We start from the raw sequence: 12101 nt of genomic DNA on the forward strand, positions 1-12101 counted from the left end.
CAAAATCTAGTTAGGTTTATATGTTCGTACACATCTGGCTGGAAAGAACAAAATACAGTATACACAGTGCTGATTTAACACCTCGGGAGTTCAATTGTTTCCACATGGACATACAGTACCAATCACAACTCCATGGGTGTTCCTGATTTTAATTTCTGTCAACATTGTTAAGCAAAGCTGACGTCGTCCAAAATATGCACAATTTTTCGAATAGTCGATATTGAGATGAGCCTGCTACTGTACTTACTGTATACTCTTCATAAAGGCTCTAATGAGGTGCTGTTTGTTAATTGCTGATTTCTAAGGCTGGCGACTCTAAATGAACTTCTCCTCTGCAGCTGAGGTAAGTTTTGGTCTGGCTTTCCTGCGTCTTTATAAGAGCCAGTTTCATCATGGTGCTTGATGTGTCATGCAAAGGCACTTGACAATACTGTTCTCATAAGAACTGTTCCATAACAGCTGAGCTTTGTTGCTTAAAATAACATCTGCCTGAATGTTTGGGCTGTTGTTAATTAATAAAAAAATGCCATGTATGTTTTTTCAAAGCTTCGAAAATAAAAAAAATAAAAAACTTCTGTCCAAACTTTTGATTGATACGGTACAGTATATAAACATTGTTGTGTGTTAAGTCAACACTCTGGGTTTTAATTCAACAACAGGAATTTTGCTGTAGAGGTGAAATTTCAGTACTGCGGATTTTGCTTTGGACGGAAGTTTAATTTTACAGTGTTAAATTAACATTTATAGCTTTGAGCTGAAATAAGGCTCATTTATGCCCGTGGGGGTTAAAGCCTAGATCGTCTGGTCTAATCCCACAGAAAAAAACAATGCAGCAACAGTTGCAGAAAAAGAAAAGTTAATTCCGGCTATGATGTGCATCACAGCCTGTTGTGTATGATGACGAGCTGGCAAAAGTTCAAGGTTGTTGTCTTATCCACGTTGGCTTCACATCACAACCCGCAACACCCAAAGGATCATGGTGCCAGCCACCACAGCACACCCCAGAGGTCTTGTGGAGTCATGCAAGAGCTGCCCTGGTGAAATAACCTACACAATACAGGGCTTAATGTTTTGCATTTAATCAGTGTAGAGTAGCACCACATCCATAAAAATGTTTATTAAACATTGAACAAAAAGTTCACACAGTAGTTTTCATCTCATATTTCATTCACATCTTGAATGATTTTGTAATGTCTTGTTTTTCCCAACATAGCTTGTGAAAGAACAGCAACAATTAGGTCTTGTAATGTATTGTACTAGTCTGGAAACGGCTGAAAAGCTTCTGCTAAATCAAAACCAAACGGTTATCCGATAGGGATTTTCCGATTCCTTTTATACAGTAGTAGAGGCGAACTGCACAGTTTATTGTTCAGTCACTGTTTTAACTCAGTCAGGGTGGGGATGCATCCGGAGTCTTACCTGGGAACAATGAGTGTGACGTGGGACATCAGCCTGTCATAGTGCACCAATCAGAGACTTTACACCTGGTGACAGTGACAGTGCAGCGTAGGGGGGTGGGTCACCAAAGTCACCAAAACTTCTCGGAAGATGTTTGTTATAAAATGTGTAAACTCTCCCATGCTCCTATCTTCCTCTTGGTTCGGATATTAAGATGTTCACTCTCTTCCTCTTTGTCTCTCTCCCCCTTCCTTGAGCTAACAGTTCCTGATTTGCCTCTGGATGGACTTCAAAACAACTTCCACTCTTTGTTTTCCCAGATTTCACCAGGACATGTTTAAATAGCTTATTTTCTTTGAAGTAACAGATGTACATGACACCAGGCGTCTGTCCAAACATATAAAAACTCAGTCTTTTGCTGTTAATAAGTACAAAAACTTTCTGACCCCTTGCTGTGCTTGTGTGTTTGACCGCGTCTCTCCTGAAGTCAGTAAACTCATCGAAGCACAGTGGACACCTTTCTGTCAAAGTAGCTCCTCTGTGTGATCAAACAGGACAGGGTAGCCTTCACTCCCCAGCCACATCAGTGAGCTTTTGGTCGCAAAGCAGCTTTACAGAATCAAAAGAAATGAGTATGAAATGTGTAAGAAAATATGTATGCATCAAATACATTCTTGTCATAAGTTTGTGTCTCAAATTGTACGTTCATACGCTTCTAGACATTCATTGTGCACTAACACACTAACTTGTGTACCTGTCAGAGTTAGTGTCTAAATTTGAAAAAAAAAAAAAGTTTATTGTAGCCTTTAAAGCTAACAAAATACCTGTCTTGTGTAATCTTCTGAAATGTCTAATAGCTTGCGGTTTTAGATTTCAGACTCGGCTCATGACAACAGTAATGACGACAGCACAATGTTTTAGGAGAGACAGCTTGGCATTGCATTTCACATCGCTCTGCATGAAATTGCTAATCATTTAACAGTCCAGTGAACAAATTTAGCAGCATTTAATATTTAGGTCAGTGTGAACGCTAATGCAAGGTCGAGGGTTTGAGTTTTGCAGCGTGAGCATTCCATGAGTTGCATGTGTTCTCGCTCCTTGTGGATTGATTGTGTAGAAATCTGAAACCTTTCCATTTTTGTTTATTGACTTTGGTTGCACGTTATGGACAGGATAACCTCATAAAGCTATACATCTTCCCCAGTGCCCTATATGCATAGTGTGGAATGCCATTTAAAGCATCATAGTTTTTCTATTTTTACTTGAGCAATATCACATAAAGTGGAGTGTTGTTATACTGAATATCAGCATGGCAGTGATGTGATCGTGTGGACTCAGTACTGAAGATTTCGCAGCTCTGCACAAAAGCAGGACCTGGTGTGTGATATCGCTTTTAGACAGCAGTTCCACGAACACTGTTTACCATCAACAGATTATGATTTGTTTGTTTATTTAACCAGTTATTTAGCTACGCCAACACATATCCTTACGCGACACATATCCTTACGCGACACATATCCTCACGCGGCACATATCATCCTTACGTGACACGTATCCTTCCTAAAAAACAAACTTTTAAGTTGGGCTACCACTACGTGCAAGCACACAGGAGTGTGACACCTATTCATTTCAAATCAGTCACTCTCGATACACACCATCGCAAGCGCACAATCACGGCAACAGCACATGTTGATAATAGTGGAGTAATAGGAGTAACCAAGAGGTCAGTGAGCAGCTCGAGGGTAACAGTTTAACAATCGAGAACACACCTAGACTGTCAACACTCCGTGTAAGAGAGCTAGATAAAAAAACTGGCAGCTTCAATTGTTTCTTGAAGTTTGGGAGATAATTAAAGACTAGCGCTTTATACCCGAATCACAGTGTTTATCCAAATAGTTGGGTTTTTTTCGCCGCAAAAGAGATTGACACTGAAAAATTGCTGGTTATGATAAAGGGATTTTAAAAATACTTGATCAGGCTTGAAAGAAATTATTTTATAAATGCATTTGGCGCAAAGAATAAACGCCAGTGCTTGGGGACAAAAGGGGTTGGATATCTTATAAAAGCTAAATTCCAGCTCAAAACATTCTCTACGTTAGTTATGATATCAAATGTTGTGTTTTATGGTGCAATTGATCGGCTCTGAAAAAGTAAGGCACACCTGCATGTGCAAGTGAAAGTGGATGGGAATAATAATCCATGAATAATTAAATTTATGAGCTTAAACTTACTCAAGCAGAGCTGCAAATAAACTTGAAAGAGTCAGGTTATTTAATGTACAATGTTCTCAAATGCCCCGTTTCCCCCAGCATCATCTTAATCAGCCAAGATATGCTTGGCGTCTCACATGCTTGGGCTTGAGTTGTTCTGACACAGACTGATGTCATGGTTACTCAGCGTGTATGACTTAATGTGATAAGCTGATTACCAGTACACTAAACCTCAGCTCTTGGTCAGACAGTACTGATGAGAGGGTACACTCAGTGATATCCATTATTACGACTTCTCCTCCTGACCTCCAGGACACCTCCAACATGCCCAAACAGTGTTTTAAAGATCAGCTCGTCTGCAGCTGCCTTGTTAACTGTTATTTTCTTCCATTACATTACCACAGACAATATCATGTCATTCCAGTGAATGTCAAAGCAGGTACTTTTGGAGCTATAACAGGTGTTTCATTAGAGCCCTGTGCAATCCCGCAGCGTCCTGACTGCTCTTTGTGAATTACGTACACTGTCACAATGGGAGCTTTTCATCTGCATCGTTTCTCATGTACCTTATGTACCTTGCTGCAACGTCCTCTATTGCAATACATCCCAACATATATGTCATTCACCTGCCTTGTCCATTGGTGTTCATAGTCACATGGGTTGGCATTTTTGGTTACGTTCACATTACAAGCCATGTTGCACAATTCCGTTTTTCTTTTTGTTTTGTTTGTCAGCTTTGCATGCCATGACGGTTCACATTTAGAAATCCACTGATCAGCCATAACATTGACCACCAGCCTAATATTGAATAGATCCCCTCCTCTGCCACTGAAACAGTAATGATCTGTGTGTTCTGACACCTACATTTACATTTAGGCATTAGCAGATGCTCTTATCCAGAGCGACTTACAAAACGTGCTTTAAAGTTTTGAATTTACAATCAATCAATCAATCAATCTTTTTACATCCATGGACACTATGGACAAATCCACGCACATCTACACTACATGGTTACGTTTACATTCTGGACCATTGCACAAAGACAAGTTAATAATGGCACCTTAATAAGACACTTTTTTCTGTGCATATTTGCACACCATCTTTCTTCCAAAAATCTCAATTTCTTAAATGTTCTTGTACAGTATATTTCTATTTGTACAGTATATTTCTATTTTTATTTCTATTTTTATCCTAGTTCAATTTAAATTTTCTATCGTATTTCTTTTATTTATATTTATTTCTTATTATAAGCTTTAATTCTCTTTTTAAGGTCACTGGCGGTCGTATAAGCATTTCACTAAATATCGTACTGTGTATGACTGTGTATGTGACAAATAAAATTTGAATTTGATTTGAATTTGAAGTTTTCATCACTGGATATATCCTTACACTGGGTCACTACTGTAGCTTAGTAACTAAGTGCCTTCAGTCAAACACAGTTGGGAAGATTTTCAGACGTTTGGATTAGTCCAAGTATTAAAGACATCTTTCTAACACAACAAGCATTAACCTTTCCCTCAACTGGATATACACCAGCTCTTCTATTGGATCGGCCAGCCTTTGTTCCTCATGTCCATTAGTGAGCCTTGGTCATGACCCTGTCACCAGTTCACCGGTTTTCCTTTCTTCGATTACTTTTGGTATGTCCTGATCAGTGCAGACCAGGAACATCCTACCAGATCTGCAGTGTTGGAGTTGCTCTGACTCAGTTGTTTAGTCATCACAATTTGTCCCTTGTCACAGAAGTTACATTTTCAATATGTCGGCTGAAAGTAGGTGGGATACATTTGGCAGGAAATGAACCTTGTTTCCTGAAGTTGATGTGTTGAAAGCCAAAAAAATGGGCAAGCATAAGGATTTAAGTGACTTTGCCAAGGGCCAAATTGTGATGGCAGGAGGACTGGGGCAGAGCAAGTCCAAAACTGCAGTTTTGTGTGGGATGTTCCTGGTCTGCAGTGGTCAGGACCAGGCTGCTAAGGTGAACATACTGTATAGTTTGTCTTCTATCATCATGCATCTTCCTTATATTCGTGTCATGCAGTGTGCTAATCTAAAGGATGAGCATTATGAGCATCCCATATGTGGTGTAAGCTATACATACTGTAGTAAAATCTCCACTTTAAGAATTAATTTGTATAAACACTGTGTTAATTCAACACTTGGGATTCCGCCATGTAAAAGCTTTGTAGCTTCAATACACACACACAAAAGCTAAAATATGAAAACATGTCCTGGCTTATTGACTACGCTTGAGTAGGGGTGATATTGTGTAATTATTTCCCTTTTTGGCTTGATTGTTTATTTAAGGGTCAGAAAGTTATACAGTAAAAAAAAACACTAGAGCGTCATGCCTGAAGCTGTTTTTGTCCTTATCGGGGTGAGTGAGTTACTCACCATCACACGCATAGCTCAGAGGATCTCAAATCCAAGTGCGCCACACGTTCTTCAACGATTTTTAGCAGAAAGCCTTATTAGCAAAGGAACAATAAACCGGCTGTATATTACAAAAACTCCAGTAAGAGAGGTCACATTCTTTCGTTCACATTTCATTCGTCTATTTTTTGTGCCATTTCCTCAATGTGGTGCCAATTTAAAAGCACAGTGTTTCCTTGATCTTTGGGTCAAGTTTCTCTTGAGACCCATTATCAATTTTCACCCATAGTGATCTCACTCACACACACACACACACACACAGGATGTAAAGCATCTGAAATATGACCTATCACCTAATAAGAGAGGCATCCTCAATTTTTTATCTTGAGAGAGTCAAGATTCACATGGTGTCCATTTTAAAATCTTCATGCCAGGGATCATTGTGAGCGGCATTGCCAAAACTTCAGCTTGAATTTCTTATCGTTTTTATTGTCCCCTTTAGCTTATGAATTAATAATATTTAATGGAATCTATTCTTCCATCTACCTACGCAGTGTTTCCTGTGCCACTGCATGCCATAAAGCCCCAGGCACAATATATCTACCTAATGCTTAATATTTGCCAAGGTTTTTTTTTATTCTTTTTTTTTTTTTTTTTACGTTAATCCTACTTCATTTTTTCTGAACACACCTTTTGTGACTGAGGGCAAAGCATTCCATTTGTACTTCATCAAATCAGAACACAAATCTAGGTTTTGTTTCCATCTGGTGATTCCATGCATCCTTACTGTCAGTACATCAAAAGACAAAATTAGGCCAAAATGTCCACATGTTTTTTAAAAATTGAGATTTTTGTCTGCGGTTATGGGCTTTCGTCCACATGCATACACAGTTAAAAAACGAAGCTTTTGGAAAACTGAGCTTTTCAAAACAGATGTTTTGGCTTGTTGTAACGTCACCTTGTGTGCCGATGATGTCATTGTCTGTGTGTGCCAGTCTTATTGATTTGACGGCAGCTCTGTTTATGAGAATATTTTGTCTAATAGTGGACTTAGGTACAGTAAACCAGTGATGTGACAGTTGCTTACTGGACTTTTTCCATGTGTGTACATACTATAGATGCGTAGATACTCACACATTATGTTAACCAACAGAGGTGCATGAATGTACTATGAAGCTCACTGTGACAGTGGTTTTGGACGAAACCCTTCGGACTTCTATAAGCGCAACCGGTAATGACATTTTGTCCAGGCTTCTGATTGGGGTGATGATTAGGGAGGCTCCTAACAGTACGTAACAGAGCGTTTTGCATTATGTGGACAAAGATATTTTTAAAATGTAGGTTATGTGGATAGAATTATTTTTTTTTAAAAAGTAAAAAAAAAGCTCTGTTTTTAAAAATACATGTAGACATGGCCTTAGTATGGCAATATTTGACTCGAAAATTGTTTTTTTTTTAAATAATACATCTTTGCATTTCAGCTGGGCGGCACAGTGGTTTGTGGTTAGCATCGTAGCCTCGCACCTCCTAGGTATGGTTCCTGCCTTGAGCCTGTATGTGCGGTGTTTGCATGTTCTCCATGTGCTTGCTGGGTCACAAGTCAAAAGACGAGATGCCGATGAGAGTTCATTGGTGTTCCCAAATTGCAATAGTGTCTGAATATGCGTGTGTGTGCCCTACAATGGATTTGCAACCTGTCCAGTTTGTACCCCACCTTGTGCCCTAAGTCTCCTTGCATAGGCTCCAGGACCCCCCGTGACCCTACACAGGACAAATGGTATAAAAGATGAATGAACAAATGAATGAAATTGCATTTGTAGTTAAAATCTTGCAGTTCTCCAAACATCCTACAGGTGGAGTGCTTTAAACTTTTCCACTGTCAGGCAGCACAGCATCCTGTGTAGTATGTGTAACTGATTTCTGTTGTCAGTTTTAAAATTGTAACAAATCTGAAAAAAAGTCAAATTAAATTGTGATCATTATAAAATCGTGATACTTTCAGAATGGCAATACAAACCGAATCCTACACACCAAGGTATCGTTATAATATTGTATCAGCTGTTCCCTTGTGATTCCCATCCCTATTATACAATATACCCACCAACATTGTTTTTGTACTTCTCATGATGTTATAAAAGAAGCAAAAACGAATGTCCCTAAACGGTTAATAAGCCGCTGACTGCCGCAGGTTAAATGCGGAGAGTAAAGCTCTTTTTAATCTGATGCGTTTAATCAGATCATACACAAACTGCAAGTTGCTGTGCTAGAGGGATTTATGGGTCCTTGGCATGGATTTAAAACACTGGATAACCTCCGGGGGTGGTATCTCTAAATACCTTTAAACCTTCCTGTGCATGTGTTCACATATCGTTGTCAAGCAGCCATCTTTTCAAGTTCCAACTGGTTAGTTAGTTGTTCCAAGAAACCCCCTTTGGTTATTTAGTGTTCATAGAGTAGAACCATAGTCCTGTATGCCATTTTGTCATGAGGACTGATTCGTTCTTCATGCTGCGAGGAAGGGCGATTGTCAAAAATCCTAGACTATTGAATGTGACACCTGGGTGGCAGCAGAGCAGTAATGCCCGAGGGCGGGTACTCATCCCAGAGCGGTGTGTCACGGTAGGGGCAGCGTGATCGCCATGTCCTTTATTCAGTGGGCACGTCTCTGTTTAGACAGAGAATCTCCTCGTGTCTTTCCCCCAGGACAGCGGCGCATTTGATCTGACAGCTGAGTTATATAATTCCCCTCATAAACACATATCATTTTGTAGCTAAAATATCTTTTTGTCCAACCAGTGGAACCGGGGAGGTCAATGGTAACTTTTTCCCCCTAACACACATTGAATAAGTATTAATTTATTTTTTTGATAAAGCAGATATGAACACATTGCCTATTTCCAGTCTTGTAGTGTTAAACCCAGTTGTAGGATGATAGCCGTCCATTTTTAATGATAAATACAGTATATTCCTGACTTGATATGATTATTATTTTATATTCTGAAAGTTGCACTTCATTCTTATGATGGTTGATTTTTTTTATTAACATTTAATAATCATTGATCTGATACAGTGGATTAGAATAGATTAGACTGAACAATAAACATTAGAGACTCCTTGGTGTACAGTATATACTCTACAGTAGATGTGTGTTGTTGAGAGGAAACAGGAAACAGCTTTGTTCATTTTAAACTTAAGGCCCGTCCTGACCAAGGCCATATTCGCTGTGTGTCTCTAAAGGATAAGATTAGACTTTAAAGATAAGACTTTGACAGATTTCTTATACACTTTTCATCTGGTGAATTTTGTGAACAGTAAACTATCGTGCAAAGCTGAGATGATCAAGGATCACTGGTCTGAGAGCAACATGTCTCTCTCTGTGTATGGTAAAGTTGTTGTTGTAGGGATGTCCAAGCAATATCACATGAGACAGAATAATAGTGATCACAAAAAACATTTATTGTTAACAGACTATCATTTGTTTGGGTATTTTTATTATTTATTTTGCTCCGCCAACACCTACTGTATCCTCCCACGACTGGGGGAACTAACTAACCGCAACTGGTGGAACTGGCGTCTGACAATTAGTCACCAACATTAATTGCTATTTAACAGAATTAAATTTGGAGGTGATGGGCAGAGCTGTAAATCTTGTACTTTTCTCTTCACATTGCCACTTGTTCCACTTTAGAACTCGTGGGTTCTAGGGTTAAATCCCAAATAGCATTAAATAGAAAGCTAGTGCTATACATTTAGTCAAACGTCCCAACTGTGTTACTGTCTAATATCTCTACTAGTGGAACGTCTCTCGTCCAATCAGATTGCTTGGTCGGAACTAACTGTTCTAAAAATTTGGACAATATACACTGATCAGCCGTAACATTAAAACCATTAACATTAAAACTTTGCCATTGGACTACGGTTTGGAAGGTCCCAGGTTCAAAGCCCACGACCACCACGTTGTGCCTGTCGAGTCCTTAAACAACACCCTTACGCATCAACTGCTCAGATGTATAATGCGATAAAATAAAAAATAAAAATGAAGTCACTCTGGATAAGGACATCTGCCTAATGCCTGAATATGTATTGCAATTCTGTAAGTATCATGATTTTATAAATATCCAGATTTGATATTAACTTTTGTTTTTCAGAATTTGTTATAATTCTAAACAAACTTAGCAAATAAATTGGTCCTAGCATACAGTGTATCGTGTTGTGTGACAGGTATTAAGAGCACCACCCTATGAAGAAATGGTGACACTTCAAATATAAACTTAAATTATTGAAAAAAAACTTATTTAGGAGTCATGTCACGATGCATGAATTAACACACTATTGTGACATGTAACTAAATAGATTTTTCCCCCATATCTAAAAACTCCCTAGGTTTTTGGTTCCCCTTGTGCTGTCGGGGCAGGTCTTGCCCCTCGGGGTGTGACTCCACGAGGCCTCTGCGAGTGTGCTGTGGTATGTGTCACTGGGATGTTAGTGGCGGATCCTTTGGGCGTTGTGAGTTGGGGCCTCTATGAATTGGGCTCTTTCTGACCATCACATCGCATGGACACTCAACCGGATTGGAATCTGGAACATTTGGAGGCTGATGGTGCTAATGTTATGACTGATTGGTGGATGACACTAATTCTATTCTATCGCTAGGCGAGAGCTTCTTTCCAGATGAGTATTGAAAATAAAACACTCAGCATATAGAATTGTTTTGGTAGCTTGTCTTTCAAGGAGTAAATGTGTCTGAACATGGTCCTCATGCTTCCTTATTTTCAGGATAGGTTTCTACTTGCAGTTTTTTTTAATCCCTCATGGCCAGCATCTGGTAGAAACCACTGGACAGAAGCCATATATGTTCTCAGCAAAGGGAACTGTGACTGTGTGTAAATGTGTGTTTGTGCGTGAGTGAGAAATCTCATGTTTGCTCATGCAGAACCTGAAGGCAGGAATACCGCACTTATTAAAAAAAAAATCCTGCTAGTCTTTTATTCATTTATTACATGTTGAATGCATTATTTAGTGGATTTTAAATTGATGATAATTTAACATTTACTGAATCTTTGGCTTATAAGACTGGGCTTTTGGCTGGACTTGCAGTACCGAGAGATAAATAAAGAAGAAAAATGTGTGTGTGTGTGTGTGTGTGTGTGTGTGCATGACCCCTGGAATAAGTCATTGTGTCACCAGATCAGACTTGCCCTGCTCTTTTATGACAAACCAAATGGAATAGTACACCATGAACTGTCTTGAAACGAAAACATTTATTCAATACACATTATAGCCTCATTATTTGGGCTGTGTTCCAATAACACTTTTACTTGCTCTCCCTTGCAGTGTCCATAGTCATCTTAAGGGCTATTTGGTTACTGTTGCTATGTATGCTTTGATTTTGCCAAAGCTTCTTCAAAGCCGAGCACTACAATAGGTTGCCTAGCCTTCCAGAGGACAGAGGAGAGGCTCGCAGCAAACATTCAGGAACAACAAAAAGGAAGAAGTTGGTGATTTTATGTTAAACTTAAAAAAGAAAAGAAAAAAGATTGCTTTTCGTTACAATAGCATATACACTAATTACTTCTTATGCGCATAAAATACACGGTTGCCCATAATTTCCACAATTTTTAAGCAACAACCACTTAACAAGTCCACTTTGCAGGAGTAAACAAATCGCCTGGTGGCACCATTTAGTGAATGAATTTAGCCGCATATGGAATCTTCCCCAGTATAGCATCTTCCCCAATCTCACCTTATTATTATTTTAAATAAATGGTACAGCCTAGGCAGCACGGTGGCTTAGTGGTTAGCACTGCCTCATTGCATCCTCCGTGTCCGGATTTTATTCCTGCTTTGAGTCTGTGTGCATGGAGTTCGCATGATCCCACCGTGCTTAATGGGTTTCCTCCGGGTTCTCAGGTTTCCTCCCACAGTCCAAAAAACATGCAGAAAATCTGCGTGTCTTTTTTTTGGACTGTGCCTAAAATGCCTATTGTGTGTGTATGTGTCTGTATGTGTGTGTGCCCTGCGATGGATTGGCACCCTGTCCAGGATGTACCCTGCCAGTCGACTTGAATATAAGGAGAACTTGTTGTACATGATAATGGTTGTTATTTTAAAGTATTCGAA

General features: G+C 39.2%; 1 protein-coding gene across 1 annotated transcript in view; it reads left to right on the plus strand.

The window, feature by feature from the left end:
- ggt5b (gamma-glutamyltransferase 5b) overlaps nt 1–12101 on the plus strand; it is a 32607-nt gene that overhangs the window by 795 nt on the left and 19711 nt on the right. The window lies entirely within an intron of this gene.

This window comes from Clarias gariepinus, chromosome 17, assembly GCF_024256425.1.
Source record: "Clarias gariepinus isolate MV-2021 ecotype Netherlands chromosome 17, CGAR_prim_01v2, whole genome shotgun sequence".
Classification (NCBI taxonomy): Eukaryota; Metazoa; Chordata; class Actinopteri; order Siluriformes; family Clariidae; genus Clarias; species Clarias gariepinus.